The sequence below is a fragment of the Psammomys obesus genome, unplaced genomic scaffold (assembly GCF_907164565.1).
Source record: "Psammomys obesus unplaced genomic scaffold, mPsaObe1.curated_primary_1811, whole genome shotgun sequence".
NCBI classification, from domain to species: domain Eukaryota; kingdom Metazoa; phylum Chordata; class Mammalia; order Rodentia; family Muridae; genus Psammomys; species Psammomys obesus.
The window spans coordinates 1029884-1046468 of NW_026596110.1; the positions used below are offsets into that span (position 1 = coordinate 1029884).

Consider the following 16585-nt stretch of genomic DNA (forward strand, 5'->3'; position numbering starts at 1 on the left):
ATTTCTTTGTTTTCAAGTTTGGGTTTTTTTGGGTTGGTTTCAAGAGGGTTAAGAGGAAAAGGAGAGAGAGAGAAAGAGAGAAAGAGAATATGAAGTTGGATGAGAGGGTAAGGGAAGAAAAGGAGCTTGGAAGAGATGCGAAGAAAACTCTGATCAAAATATATTACATGAAAAAAATTTATTTATTTATTGAAAATGTGAAGCAACATATAATATGCAATCATAAAAAATGCTTAAAAGCAGTAGCTAATAAATGAAAGATTATATATAGCTACACTAACTATAAAAAATTCACAACGGATACTAATATTTATCAATTACATTCACAATACAAGTAATTTCACAATATCAACTGCTAGTGTTAATGTTCAAGGTGAAACTTACACTATAAAAATTTATTTGTAAGTAAATAAACTTACAAATTAATTTTAATTAATATAAAAAATAATAAAAATTTAATTAAAAAAGAATTTATTTATGATTGTTTTCTACAGCTTAGTAATATGAGCAACAAGAAGAAATTTATGAGCAGCAAGAAGAAAATCTTCTTCTATTGGGACTTAACACTTTTTGCAGAAGCTTTTCCATAGAAATTTTCATCTCTGAATTTCTCAATGTATATATTAAAGGATTCAACATTAGAGTGACAAAAGTATAAAATACAGTGATCAACAGGAAAACTAGAAACAGGTCTAACATACATGAAAATACAAGGAACAAAAAAAAAAAAGGAAAATGACAGTGATATGGGAGCTGCAGGTAGATAGAGCTTTGCGCCTCCCTTCCTGACTGTGATTCTTGAGAGACCATATGATTATTTCATAGGAGAGTAGTAGGAGGAGGAATATCACTATACACATGGCTCCATTATTCCCAATGACAGAAAGGCCAATGAAGAAAGTATCTGTGCATTCAAGTAGCAATAGTGGGTATATGTCACAGCCAAAGTGGTCAATGATATTGGGACCACAGAAAGGAAGTTTATACACAGCGAGAACTTGAAATAAAGCATGTGCGAAACCTCCCACCCAGGCCATCACCAAGAAGAGGATACATACCCGTCGATTCATGATAGTTAAATAATGCAGTGGCTAACAGATAGCCACATAGCAATCATAGGCCATTGCCACCAGAATGACAATATCAACACCACCAAACAAGTGTTCTATAAAGAGCTGGCTTATGCAAGCTGTGAAGGAGATGGTCTTTTTATCATGGAGCAAGTCTACAATCAACTTGGGTGAGATAGCAGTGGAATAAACAGCATCCATAAGTGACAGAGAGGCAAGGAAGAAGTACATTGGGGAGCCCAAAGAAGGGCTAGCAATCACTGTCCCCACCTTGATCAGGTTGACCACCATCGTCACAATGTACATGAGTAAAAACATAACAAATAATGCTTTTTGCCCTGCAGGATCCTGAGTGAAGCCCAGCAGAACAAATTCTGTGACATTGTTGCTCTGGCCCATTTATTCTTCTATCAGCCTTTTTTCAGAGAAAGAGCTCAGAAGAATGGGACCTGCCATGAACTGTGAACAAGACCATGAATGCATTCTGTCATGATGCATAGACTGTCTTCTACAGTAGGTAACCGATAGTAGGCATTTAGTAAATATCTACTGATCTTCACCTTGTGACAAGCTCCATTCACTTTCTTTTAATAAACTGCTAACTACAAGGTTTATCAAAATAACAGTGGATCTCTAGACAGAAATTCAAACAGAAATATATGTCACTCAAACATATAAAAGTATGTACTTACAGAGGTGTCTGTCACCCACAAAAGTAGTTATGTAAAACATATTACATCTTAGCAGTAAATGATAACAGCAAAGATTTCTCTTTTAAGAAACTTGAAAAATGGTTGTGGCATTAGATCCTAAGTATATCACCTAAAAAACAGCAAGATTCTGAGATAGTAGTATCTGTGTAAAATATTTTAAAATACAAACTTGGGTGGTATCTCCAAAAGCACTGATCCTCCAGGATTCTTGTCAGTGCTATTATATTGCACTATTTGACATAGACACTGCACTTCATGAGATAATTATAGTCATATATATCTCACTTAATGTAAAAAACTGAAGAAAATTTTGAACTGCATAAAATAGCTCCAAAATTATTGAGGCAGCATTGCTAATAGTAATTGCTTCATCGGAGTATGCCATATTTTGCTTCTTACATTGCCAACACAAAAACATCCACCAGCAAGATTTTTTTTTAATTTTTTAGTGTATTATTCTATTTTCTTTTTACGTTTTTACTATTAATTACACTTTATTCATTTTGTATTCCCCCAAAAGCCCCTCCCTCCTCCCCCCATACAACCCTCCCTCCCCCTTCCTCATGCATGCCCCTCCCCAAGTCCACTGATAGGGGAGGTCCTCTTCTCCTTCCTTCTGATCTTAGTCTATCAGATCACCTTAGGAGTGGCTGCATTATAATCTTCTGTGGACTGGTAAGGCTGCTCCCCCCTCAGGAGGAGGTGATCAAAGAGCAGGCCAATCAGATTATGGCAGAGGCAGTCCCTCTTCCCATTACTATGAAACCCACTTGGACACTGAACTATCATGTGCTACATCTGTGCAGGGGTTCTAGGTTATCTCCATGAATAGTCCTTGGTTGGAGTATGAGTCTCTGGGAAGTTCCCTGTGTTCAAGTTTTCTGGTTCTGTTGCTCTCCTTGTGTGGTTCCCATGCTCTCCAGCTCTTATTATTTCCCACTTCTTACATAAGAATGCACTCTACCCAAGAGTTGGCCATAAGTCTCAGCATCTGCTTTGATTGTCTGCAGGGCAGAGGCTTTCAGAGGCCCTCTGTGGCAGGTTACTAGGTTGTTTCATGTTTTCTTCTTCATCTGATGTCCAGCCTCTTTTCCTTTCAGAATGGGGATTGAGCATTTTAGTCAGCGTCCTCTCTCTTGCTTAGTTTCTTTAGATGTTCAGTTTTTAGAAGGTGTATACTATGTTATGTCTATATGAGTGAGTATATACCATGTGTGTCTTTCTGCTTCTGGGACAGCTCACTCAGGATGATCCTTTCCAGGTCCCACCATTTACCTGCAAATTTTATGATTTCCTTATTTTTCATTGCTGAGTAATACTCCATTGTGTAGATGTACAACAATTTCTGCATCCATTCTTCAGATGAGGGGCATCTGGGTTGTTTCCAGCTTCTGGCTATTACAAATAAAGCTGCTACAAACATGGTTGAGCAAATGTCCTTATTGTGTACTTGAGCCTCTTTTGGATATATGCCTAGGAGTGATAAGGCTGGGTCTTGAGGAAGCACTACTCCTAGTTGTCTGAGAAAGCACCAGACTGCTTTCCAGAGTGGTTGTACAAGTTTATATTCCCACCCGCAGTGAAGAAGGGTTCCCCTTTCTTCACAACCTCTCCAGCATGTGTTGTCACTTGAGTTTTTCATCTTCGCCATTCTGATGGGTGTAAGGTGATATCTCAGGGTCGTTTTGATTTGCATTTCCCTAATGGCTAATGACGTTGAGCATTTCTTTAAGTGTTTCTCTGCCATTCGATATTCCTCTACAGAGAATTCTCTCTTTAGCTCTGTTCCCCATTTTTTAATTGTATTACTTGGTTTGCTGCTTTTCAGCTTCTTTAGTTCTTTATATATACTGGATGTTAGGGTCTATCAGATAGAGGGTTGGTGAAGATTCTTTCCCAATCTGTAGGCAGGTTTTTTTTTGTTTTGTTTTGTTTTGTTTTGATGACACTATCCTTTGATTTACAGAAGCTTTTCAACTTCATGAGGTCCCATTTATTGATTGTTGCTCTTAGAGCCTGTGCTGTTGGTGTGCTATTCAGGAAGTTGTCTCCTGTGCCAATGAGTTCAAGGGTATTCCCCACTTTTTTTTCTGAACGATTTAATGTTTCTGGTTTTATGTTGAGGTCTTTGATCCACTTGGACTTCAGTTTTGTGCAGGAAGATAAGTATGGATCTATTTTCATTTTTCTACATGTAGACATCCAGTTAGCCCAGCACTATTTGTTGAAGATGCTGTCTTTTCTCCATTGTATGGTTTTGGAGTCTTTGTCAAAGATCAGGTGTCCATAAGTGTGTGGGGTTATCTCTGGGTCCTCTGTTCGGTTCCATTGATCCACCATTCTGTTTCTATGCCAGTACCCTGCAGTTTTTATTACTGTACAGCTTAAGATCAGGGATGGAGATACCCCCAGAAGGTCTTTTATTGTAGAGTATTGTTTTAGCAATTCTCGGTTTCTTATTATTCCATATGAAGTTGAGGACTTTTTCTTTTATGTCTGTAAAGAATAATTGCGTTGGTAATTTGATGTAAATTACATTGAATATGTAGATTGCTTTTGGTAAGATGGCCATTTTTACTATGTTAATCCTGCCAAGCCCATGAGCATGGGAGATCTTTCCATCTTCTCATATCTTCTTCTAATTCTTTCTTCAGAGACTTGAAATTTTTTTCATACAAGTCTTTGACTTGTTTGATTAGGGTTACTCCAAGGTACTTTATGTCATTTGTGGCTATTGTGAAGGGTGTTTTTTCCCTAATTTCTCTCTCAGCCCTTTTTTCTTTTGTATATAGGAGGGCTACTGATTTTTTTTTTAATTAATTTTGTATCCGGCCACTTTGCTGAAGGTGTTTATCAGCTGTAGGAGTTCCCTGGTAGCGTTTTTGGGGTCACACATATACTGTCATATCATCTGCAAATAGTGATATTTTGACTTCTTCTTTTCCAATTTGTATCCCCTTGATCTCCTTCAACTGTCTTATTGTTCTAGCCAGGACTTCCATAACTATATTGAAGAGATATGGAAAGAGTGGGCAGCCTTGTCTTGTCCCTGATTTCAGTGGGATTCTTTAAGTTTCTCTCAGTTCAGTTTGACATTGGCTATAGGCTTGGTGTATATCGCCTTTACTATATTTACATATGTGCCTTGTATCCCTGATCTCTCCAATCCTTTAAACATGGATGGATGTTGGATTTTGTCAAATGCTTTTTCAGCATCTAGGGAGATCATCATGTGTTTTTTTTTTCTTTCAGTTTGTTAATATGGTGGATTACATTGATGGATTTCCGTATATTGAACCACTGCTGCATACCTGGGATGAAGCCTACTTGGTCATAGTGGATGGTATCTTTGATACTTTACCTGAATTAACCCATGGCTCTTATCAAGTCTTGGATTAGCAGACAGTATTTTTTTCCAGAAATCTTAGGAATAATTAGGCAAAGAGACAGAGGAAAAATAAAAGAGAAAGTTAATAGTGAAGGCATATGCTTTTTAATCTGAAAATTAAGATTCAATTTAATATTTTTAATAAATATTTTTAATAAATTTAAGCATCTAGGATAAGGATGCCGAGAATTCTCACAGAAGAATTTTGTATACATCCTGAAATGCAGAACATGCAAAGAAAGTGTATAACCAGTATACAAAGATATGGGTTAGGTTCATTTTCTAAACATAATTACAAATATATCTCTATTTGTATCCTGGAAAACAATTAAACAATGTTTCAGAATATTTCCCATTCTCATAGTCTCTAATGGTCTCTAGCACTGTTACTTCTGACCTCTTCCCTTTCTCTTCTGATGTAATTTTATTCTTTCTCACATTTGTAGTAAGAAAAAATCTGAGAAATACTTGGACAGAAAAAAATGGCAGTAATGAACGCTCTGGACCCTGAAGCCACACACCTGCTTACAACATAAGGTTCATTCAGTAAATATTATTCTGATATTGGCCATCTTAGTAAATCGCTCCTGTCTGTGTTTCACCATTTGTACCACAGGAACTTCCATGATATCATCTCCTGAATGGTCTTTTGGTGTTCTTACTTTCATATGAAGTGTCTAGAACACTGCTTATAACTTCAGACATTTTGCTGGTGGCTGTGCTTACTATTTTTGGATGTTGTACTGTGAGTATCAGCTGAGAATATGTCAAGAAAATGTCTGTCCATTTAGCAAGATTGAAGATGTAGTGCATATATGTACCTCATGAACCACTTTCTGAATTTAGATTGAAATGATACATTAGAAATTGTATTTTTATTATACATAATAATTTGCATATATATTCAATACTCACCTGTGAAGTAAGTAGTCCATTTGTATGAACTTGGTATTAGAGAAGAATATGTACTGAGTCAAAGCTGCACATGAAAGAGTTGGGATGCAACTTACAGATGTCTCATTTAGATCTTTGCTTTGATCTTAATCAGAACATCATCATTATCATTTTAAAGTTCCTAACTGGTATATGCATGCCTGTCACAGAACATAGGGATAGCACATACATGCCAATTATGTCTTCTACATTTTACCTTCTACACAGTTTAGTGTCTTTCAGTACTGATCAGCATTGATTTTTAAGAGGCCAAACTTTCTCATGTCAAGTGAATTATTTATATAATAAAGAAAAACCAGAGTACATAAGCTGTACTATACTAGGCTTATGTATAATGTACATTATCAAAGGTTTGACTTTATAAATATTGAAGACTAACATGCCTACTTTCATCTTAAACTACTGCTAACACACTTCTAGAAAAATAATAGTTCAATCCTGTTATTAATTATTATGCCTGTTATTATTTTATTATTATTATCCTGTTATTAATTAACATTCCTTTTGTAAAACATTCTTTAATTTTAAAAAGTGCTTTGCCTCGCAATGAACTTCTATCAGTTTTAAAGAGCAGTGAAGTTAATCACTTTCCAAAACTCAGATGCAACTGGAAATAAACATATTAGTCAATTTAACTCACTAGTAGAAGGACAATATTACATTTTCTCTCATTTGTGAGTTTTAGACTTTCAGTAGATACATAAAATCATATATTCACAGAATAAATGAGAGTGGAAAGAAAACTGTCCAGGAAAGCAAATGGGATTGGAAGGGGGATGTAAACTTGTACAACCACTCTGGAAATCAATCTGGTGCTTTCTCGGACAACTAGGAATAGCCCTTCCTCAAGATCCAGCCATTCCACTCCTAGGCATATATCCAAAAGAGGCTCAAGTACACAATAAGGGCATTTGCTCAACCATGTTTGTATCAGCCTTATTTGTAATATCCAGAAGCTGGGAACAGCCCAGATGCCCCTCAACTGAAGAATGGATGCAGAAATTGTGGTACATCTACACAATGGAGTATTACTCTGCAATAAAAAAATAAGGAAATCATGAAATTTGCAGGGAAATGGTGGGACCTGGAAACGATCACCCTGAGTGAGCTGTCCCAGAAGCAGAAAGACACACACGGTATATACTCACTCATATAGACTTATAGGATAAATTTAAAATCTGTACATCTAAAGAAACTAATCATGAGGGAGGACTCTGACTAAAACGCTCAATCCCCATCCCGAAAGGCAAACAGGATGGACATCAGAAGAAGAAGAAAGCAGGAAACAACCTAGGAACCTGCCACAGAAGGCCTCTGAAAGGCTCTGCCCTGCAGACTATCAAAGCAGATGCTGAAACTTTATGGCCAACTGTTGGGCAGAGTGCATGGAATCTTATGTAAGAAGTGGGAAATAGTAGGTTATGGAGAGGACAGGAACCCCACAAGGAGAGCAACAGAACCAGAAGATTTGAACACAGGGGTCTTCCCAGAGACCCATACTCCAACCAAGTACCAGGCATGGAGCTAACCTAGAACCCCTGCGCAGATGTAATCCATGGCAGTTTAGTATTTAAGTGGGTTACATAGCAATGGGAAGAGGGACTGCCTCCGACACAATCTGATAGGTCTGCTCTTTGATCACCTCCCCCTGAGGAGAGAACAGTCTTACCAGGCCACAGAAGATGACAATGCAGCCACTCCAGATGTGATCTGATAGACTAAGATCAGAAGGAAGGAGAGGAGGACCTCCCCTATCAGTGGACTTGGGGAGGGGCATGCATGAAGAAGGGGGAGGGAGGGTGGGATCGGGACGGGAGGAGGGAGGGGCTTATGGGGGAATACAAAGTGAATAAAGTGTAAAAAAATAAAAATAAAAATAAAAATGAAAAATAATCATAAATCATTGTCATTTGTAATGTGTCAAATGTTTCACTTGCTTCTTGGCCAAATGGAACATAGTCCTCTCCCTGCTCCCCACAAAAAAAGTCTGTTATATTAATATAAAATGTACTTGTAGTTTATGATTAATTTATTTTTGTTACCTTTTAATTTTCTGAATTTAAATGGTTCCTGTGAAAACATATGACTTAAATGATCATCTGCATTTAAATGTACCATAGGAATCTTTAGGTAACATTCTTGTTTGTAGTCCAATAAACTCACAACATAAACTCACAATTTTGTTTGAGAAAAACTGAGGGTTCCTTTGCTGACATACTTTAAATTATTTTATGTATCTATTTGCCTTCACAGAGCAGATGACAGCCTACAACTGTTCAATAGATGAGGAAAAGCCATCAAGATATTGCATAAAATACCTTTCCATAAAACTTCAAAGTATCTCAATCTTTCAAAAAAATGTAAGAGCATCCAAGTTAAAACTTAAAATTAAAATATTTAAATGTACTTTTAAAGGGTATTGGAAAAAGTACGTGGATTTTGTCACCTTCTAATTTTTTTCATAAAAATACAAAAACTTGTTATTTGTATATGTATAAAATCCACCTAATAATTAGAAATTGTCAGCCCTCTTGACATGGTCAGATTTAAATAAAAATTGACAACACTAAAATTAATTATATAATTTTTCTCTTCTGAGTCAATTATATTAAAGGCATCAAAAAGCCTTAACTTTAATAAAGTATAGCAGCATCCATGTGACTCACAAATAAGTCAGGTATTCAGTAGTTTAAATTACTGAAGAATTCCAGAAGCCTTCAGGCTCTATCACTCAGATGGAGTCTCTGTAAAATCCTTTTCTTTATTTTTAAAACCATGTCCCTGTAAAACACTGAAGAAAGCTGAAACGTTCCAAAGAGTGTCATAAATCTTTAAGAATAAAGATAAGATACATCAAGGGTTAAATACAAGAGACTTCTTGGGCCATTTGATCAGGACAATATTTCTTCCATTTATATTCACAATTCTGCCTATGACTTTTTTTTGGCACTATCAACATTTAAATAGATAAGCTTGTTAAAATATTTGGAAAAAATTCAAATAAGATCATCTCTTTTGAATGGACTTCTTTTCAATAATCCCTAGAGGTAAACACCTTGAATGTTGCCAAGAATGAGAATCTAACAATTGTTTATTTGAAATATGTATCATAAGGAAATAAATTTCCAAGTATATTAATCAAGAAACTAAGAGATAAAGTTGAAATATGAAATATTTAAGTAAGGCGGGTAATATTGAAAACACCCAATTCCCAACATCAGCCCAGCAAAACATAGACCTGCAACTGAGAGAGAGAATCTGCACAGCTGCTTTGAGCTGGGTTTGAACTGAAGTCTGTGAGGTCTGTGAAGGTTCAGACTTATAGTCTACCTGTGGAGGAGACAATGATTCTGCCATTTAGTAGGTATAGACAGTTTTGATGGGGCCTTAATTAAAATGAGATAGGACTATAATGACCTTCATTACGTTTGTTCAATTTATTAATTACTATATGATTTTAATTTAATAATTCTAAGTTATTTTTCGACAAAAATTATATATTGTACTTTATTTGTACCCAATAACTGATTGCAACATGTCAGTCATTTATAAAATACTCTTTTTTAATTAAATTTTTATTTTTTATATTAATTACAGTTTATTTACTTTGTATTCCAGCTGTAGCCCCCTCCTTCATTCCCTCCAAATCTCACCTTCTCTCCCTTATCTCCTCCTTGCCCCTCTCTAAGTCCACTGATATGGGAGGTCCTCCTCCCCTTCCACCTGACCCTAGCTTATCATGTCTCTTCAGGACTGGCTGCAATGTCCTCCTCTGTGGCCTAGCAAGGGGTCAAAGAGCCAGCCATTGAGTTCATGTCAGAGACAGTCCCTGTTTCCCTTACTAGGTTACTGAGCTGCTATGGGCTACATCCAAGCAGGGGTTCTAGGTTGTATCCATGTATGGTTCTTGGTTGGAGAAACCATCTCAGAAAAGACCCCTGTGCCCAGATATATTTGGTCCTTGTGGAGCTCCTTTCCTTTCCAGGTCTTACTAACTCCCCCTTCTTTCATATGATTCCCTATACTCTGTCCAAGGTTTGGTCATGAGTCTCAGCATCTGCTTTGATACACTGCTAGGTAGTCTTTCAGAGGCCCTCTATGGTAGGCTCCTGTCCTGTTATTTGTTTCCTTGTACTTCCAATGTCCATCCCATTTGTCTTTCTAAGTGAGGATTGATCATCTTACCCAGGGTCCTCCTTATTGTTTAGCTTCTTTAGGTGTACAGATTTTAGTATGTTTATCCTATCTTATATAACACTCTTGTTGTTTACAAAAAGGCATAAATATAAACATAGAGAATTAAGCAATAAATGCAGTGGTGGCTGCCGCAAGAAGGAGCCTCCATGCTTCTTGACTAAGGCAGCAGAGTCGGCTGCCCCAAAATACAGGTCTCCCAACCCAGCGGCCAAACAGACAACAATGCTGAGCTGACAGATCTCCTGCACTTTCATTTGCCCAAATCTGAGAACAGAGAACAAGGGTGATCCCTGTGCTTTCCAAATAGGCTTGCTAGCTAGTGCTTGAGTGCACCTTCAAGTGAGTGCATACAGAGCCTCAGATCCAGGTTTCCTCTACTCTAGCAGCCAGACATAGGATCCCTCCCCCCCTCCCCCCCACTGTGGGCAACATAGGGAAAATTATGAGAGCATTCTCAACATTGAATACCCTGTTATAAGGTTCTCCCAGTGAAGTCCAAGCAACAAATTTCTAGAGCCAAGATGGTATAACACAGACAAATCTGAATACCTAGAGGAGAGAATGTCAGGCCTATGGGCCATTGAGGCATTCAGGGCACCTGCACATGCACATTATGCCTGCAAAAAGTGCCAGCAGCCCCTCCTGTGCTTACACTCCACTCTTCCAGGCATATACATTGCTCTAGCACCCTGTCCTTCCAGGCATACTTCCAAGCACATTCCCACCCTTGTGCACATATGACTGTGACCTTCCTCCCTTAGTTACAGCTAAAATACCAAAATACACTCTCAAACCAGTGGACCTCTCTCATCTTCCTGAAGAATACTCCAGACAGACAGACCCAGTCTTAAGTACAGACTCCAGGAACAAATAGTGAAGGTTACATTAAAGCAGATGGCTAGAGGTCAGTGTAAGAACACACCCAACAAAAATCAGGATATCATGGCGTCACCAGCAACCACCAAAATCAAAGGATATTTTGATTCATTGGAAACACAGGAAAATGATCTCAAATCTATGCGTATCCAGTTATTAGAGGCATATAAAGAGGAAACCAACAAAGTTCTCAAAGAAATAAACATACCTCCCCCCCCAAAAAAAAAAAAACCTACAGGCATGGGTAGAGACACAAGTACAAGCATATAAAGAGAAAATGAACAAAAAAATAGGGGCCATTATGGAAAGACAGGAATCCACATTCAAACTTATGAAGGAAATAGTGTAAGATATGAAAACAGAATTAGAATCAATAAAGAAAACACAAACAGAGAAAATCCTTTAACTGCAGAACTTAGAGAAAAGATCAGGAACCACAAAGTAAGCATCACCAACAGAATACAAGAGATGGAAGAGAGAATCTCAGGCACAGAAGATAAAATTGCAGAAATTGATATATCTCTCAAATAAAAAATAAAATCAGAAAAGCTCTAAACACAAAACATCCAAGAAATCAAGGATGCCATGAAAAGATGAAATCTAAGAATAATTAGAATAGACAAAAAAGGTTCCAAGCTCCAGGAAATATTTTCAAGAAAATCTTAGAAGAAAACTTTCCCAACTTTAAGAAAGAGATGTCCATAAACAAACAAGAGGCCTACAGAATACCAAACAGGCTTGACCAGAAAAGAAACTCCACACACCACATAATAGCTAAAACAACAGCCCAAAGGAAAAAAAAAATACTAAAAGCAGCAAGGGGAAAAGGTCAAGTAACATATAAAGGTAGACCTATAAGAATCACACCAGACATCTCAACAGAAAATATGAAAGCCAGAAGAGCCTGTGCATATCATACAGATACTAAGAAACCACAGATGCCAACCCAGACTACTATACTCAGCAAAGCTTTCAATCAACATAAATGGAGAAAAGAAAATATTCCACAACAAAACTAAACTTAAACAATATCTACATAGCAACCCAGTCTTACAGAAGATACTAGAAGGAAAAGTCTAATCTAATGAAATCAGTTACACCCAAGAAAACACAGGATATAAATAATGTGACAGCAAAAATATTGAAAGAAAACAAGCATAGAAATACAGTAACACCACCAACTCCACAATAAAACAAACTAACATTCATTGCTCACTAGTATATATCAATATCAATGGAATCAACTCTCCAATAAAAAGACACAGACTAACAGAATGGTTGCAGAAAAAGGATACAACATTCTGCTGCATCCAAGAAATACATCTCTGCAACGAAGATAAACACTGCCTCAGAGTAAAGAGCTGGAAAAAGTGTTTTCAAGCAAACGGAGCCAGAAAACAAGCTGCTGTGGTAGCTATCCTAATATTTAATAAAATAGACTTTCAATCAAAATTAATCAAAAAAGATGAGGAGAAACATTTGATTCTCATCAAAAGAAAAATCTACCAGGAGGACATCACAATTCTGAACATATATGCCCCAAATACAAGAGTACTTGCATTTGTAAATGAAACATTATTATAGCTGAACTCATATATCGATAAACACGTCTTAATAGTAGGAGACTTCAACACTCCACTCTTACCAAGGAACAGATCATTTAGACAAACACTAAATAAGGAAATAATGGCACTTACAGAGGTCCTAAATCAAATGGACTTAATAGATGTCTACAGAACTTTTCACCCAAATTCAAAAGAATATACTTTCTTTTCAGCACCTCACAGAACCTTCTCAAAAATTGAACATATAGTTGGGCACAAAGCAAGCCTCAACAGATACAAGAAGATTGAAATAATCCGTCGTACCCCATCAGACTACCATGGCGTAAAACTAGACGTCAACAAAAACAGAAATAACAAAAAGCCTACATACACATGGAAATGAAACAACTCTCTACTCAATGATATCTTGGTTAGGGAAGAAATTAAAAAAATAAATTAAAGACTTTCTAAAATTCAATGAAACTGAAGGCACAACTTACCCAAACTTATGAGACACAATAAAAGCAGGGCTAAGAGGAAAGTTCATAGAAGTGCCTCCAGAAAGAAGTTTGAAATAGACATGGGAGGCCCGGGCCCCACCCCTGGCCGGCGGCCACCGGGACCTGCAATCCCGGCTGCGAGCAGAGCAGGTGTGCACGGAGGGCCCTAGCGGAGCGGTAGGTGGACCGTGAGCTGCCCTCAGAGCTCCCCTTCGGCGCACAGGGACGCGGGCACTGGCCGTGGGGCCCTCGGGCTGGCCCGGGCTTGGGGCGCCGGGCTCGGGGCGGACGCTCTAAGATGTCAGGTAGGAGAACCCCGGCGAGATCTTTCTGCAGGAGCACAAGGTGTTGAGCTTGTGCAGCGAGCAGGACATCGAAGGCTGGCTCAAAGGGGTCAACGGCCACGAGGACCGCGGCCTCTTCCTGGCCTCTTACTTGCAGGTGATCCGTGTGCCGGAGCCCGGCCCTCAGGCCGACGGCGGCCCGGGAGCCCAGGCCCGCTACGCCAAAGTGCCTCCCGGCGGCTTCCAGCCGCTGCTGCAGCCGCAGGCGCCGCCGGTTTCCTTTCAGCCGCCAGGCTCCGGCTTCCAGTATGGCGGGGGCGGCCTGCAGCGGTTGCCGCAGCCCTGTACAACAGCTACCAGGTCAGCCAGGGCAGCGACGATGACTGGGACAACAGCTCCACGGTGGCCGATGAACCGGGCGCGCTGGGCAGCTGCGTGGACCCCAACCTCGACGGCTCGGCGGCGGCGGGCGGCGTCGTGGCCGGCCGCTACCGCCAGTCCCCATGCTCGGATCTGTCGATGGGTTCGCGTGGCGGCTCGGCGCCCCCTCCACATCAGGCTTCTGTAGCCAAGAGCTGGGCCATGGTGAGCCACAATCCCCAATCCCTTCTCCACCTTTGTTAAGTCGGGCGGGTAGGCGCCACCTTCATTAAATCGTGAAGGATGAGGACAAGCTGTGAGTGGTGCTGGGTCCCTACGGCCCCGAGTGGCAGGAGAACCCCTACCCCTTCCAGTGCACCATCGACGACCCCACCAAGCAGACCAAGTTCAAGGGCATGAAGAGCTACATCTCTTACAAGCTGGTGCCCACTCATACCCAGGTGCCCGTGCACAGGCGCTATAAGCACTTCGACTGGCTGTATGCGTGCCTGGCCAAGAAGTTCCTGGTCATCTTGGTGCCCCACCTGCCCGAGAAGCAGGCCACGGGGCTCTTCGAGGAGGACTTCATCTCCAAGCGCAGGGAAGGCCTGATCTGGTGGATGAACCACATGGCCAGCCACCCTGTGCTGGTGCAGCGCGATGTCTTCCAGCATTTCCTGACCTGCCCCAGCAGCACGGATGAGAAGGCCTGGAAACAGGGTAAGCGGAAGGCTGAGAAGGATGAGATGGTGGGTGCCAACTTCTTTCTCACTCTGAGCACACCCCCTGCTGCCTCCCTGGACCTGCAGGAGGTGGGGAGCAAGATCCATGGCTTCAAGTGCTTCACCAAGAAAATGGATGACAGCATGCTGCAGCTAACCACACTGCCAACGAGATTGCCCGCAAGCAGGTGACTGGCTTCAAGAAGGAATATCAGAAGGTGGGCCAGTCCTTCGGAGGGCCTCAGCCAGGCCTTTGAGCTCGACCAGCAGGCCTTCTCAGTGGGTCTGAACCAGGCCATCGCTTTCACCAGAGATGCCTACGACGCCATAGGTGAACTCTTCGCTGAACAGCCTAGGCAGGACCTGGGCCCAGTCATGGACCTGTTAGCACTGTATCAGGGGCATCTGGCCAACTTCCCAGAAATCATCCATGTTCAGAAAGGAGCTCTTACCAAAGTAAAAGAGAGTAGGCGGCATGTGGAAGAAGGGAAGATGGAGATCCAAAAAGCAGACGGCATTCAAGACCGCTGTAACACGATTTCTTTTGCCATGCTGGCCGAGATTCATCACTTCCATCAAATCAGAGTGAGAGACTTTAAATCCCAGATGCAACATTTTTTACAACAGCAAATAATATTTTTCCAAAAAGTGACCCAGAAGTTGGAAGAAGCTCTTCACAAATACGAAAGTGTTTAATGACTGCACCCGGAAATGCGTACTTTTTTTTCAGTTCAAGGATAATTTCTACAGCAGGATAAAAACTGCTTTCAAAGAGCTATTGACAACTGTAGGTGTGGTACAAGGATGGTCCTGTGTTCAGCTGAAACCCGGCTGGATGTATAATTATGTAGGAAAGAAGCAGTTAATACAGTTATGTAGCAGAAACAGTACCACACTTTGTAACTAAATTATACTATGTATGCCTACAGTACCATTGTAAGTTTTGGATAATGATTATACTATTTGCCTTATTGCTTTTTGAAGTAGGGGTATATTAGTGTCTATTTGGTAGACCTCAAAACCCATGAAGAGTCTCAAAGAAGCTGGCTGGATAAAAGCCTGCTGTGGATGCCTTTTTAGTCTCATAGATCGAGATCACCTAAATTCAACCTGTTCTCTGTTTACAGACTCCAACTAGAGCAGCTATGCGACTTAATGCCTTTAGATTGGTTGTTTTCGTTTCTGTCCCACCTCTGTTTAAGCCCCAACTTTTCTGATGGAAAGAGCGACAGGCCGGTGCATTGGTGGCAAACTGGTGAAAGCCTCACACCTCTGGGGGCAGGTGGGAGAACTGGTGGCCATCACTTTGCACAGGAAGAGTCCTTGTCCGCTGAGATGCTTGCACTTACAGAGGAGTGAGACGGGATGCCATCTTCAGAAGCAGAGTCTCATGGGGGAAAAGGCAGTGCACCATAGTCCCATATACCCAGAGTACAAGGCCTCCAAAGCAGGCCTGAGGATTTCAGCAACGCCCTTCACACGTGGGAAGAAGGAATCCAAGTGCGGAGAAGCTATAGAAACAACGAGTGGCAACATACTCTGTCTTAGTTTTGGGGAGAGTCTCCTGTCATCTTTTTTTTTAAGCCTGCAATGTTCTTTTAATGTTCAGCTTTTTGTTTTGATCTTAAATGGATCTACACTGTTAATTGAATGAGACTCCACTGTGATTCATTCGTTTACTTTATCAAAAAATTTCAGGGATGTCTGTAAATTTCAGTGTTACATGCGATGAGAAGTGGTGTCGGTTGATTTAAAGAGGGACCAAAAATAATTTATCCTATTCCAGTACTGAAGGAAAAAGAAATACTGATTTAAACTGTATTTAAAAAAAAAAAAAAACAACTAGGTATTGATAAAACCCCCTTCAGAACGTTTAACCTTAAAAAATATTTTAAATATAGCCTTTTATTATTAGAAGGGAACTACAGATGACTGATAAATACCAAAAAGACTCACAAGGAGGGCGGGGCAAGATGG

General features: G+C 40.0%; 3 pseudogenes; 2 read left to right on the plus strand and 1 right to left on the minus strand.

The window, feature by feature from the left end:
• Positions 1-522: 522 nt before the first annotated feature.
• LOC129692645 (olfactory receptor 4A5-like) lies at positions 523-1469 on the minus strand (annotated as a pseudogene).
• An 11853-nt stretch (positions 1470-13322) lies between these two features.
• LOC129692653 (sorting nexin-18-like) lies at positions 13323-15304 on the plus strand (annotated as a pseudogene).
• Positions 15305-15824: 520 nt separating this feature from the next.
• The window catches only part of LOC129692654 (olfactory receptor 4A47-like), a 30665-nt pseudogene continuing 29904 nt past the window's right edge, over positions 15825-16585 (plus strand).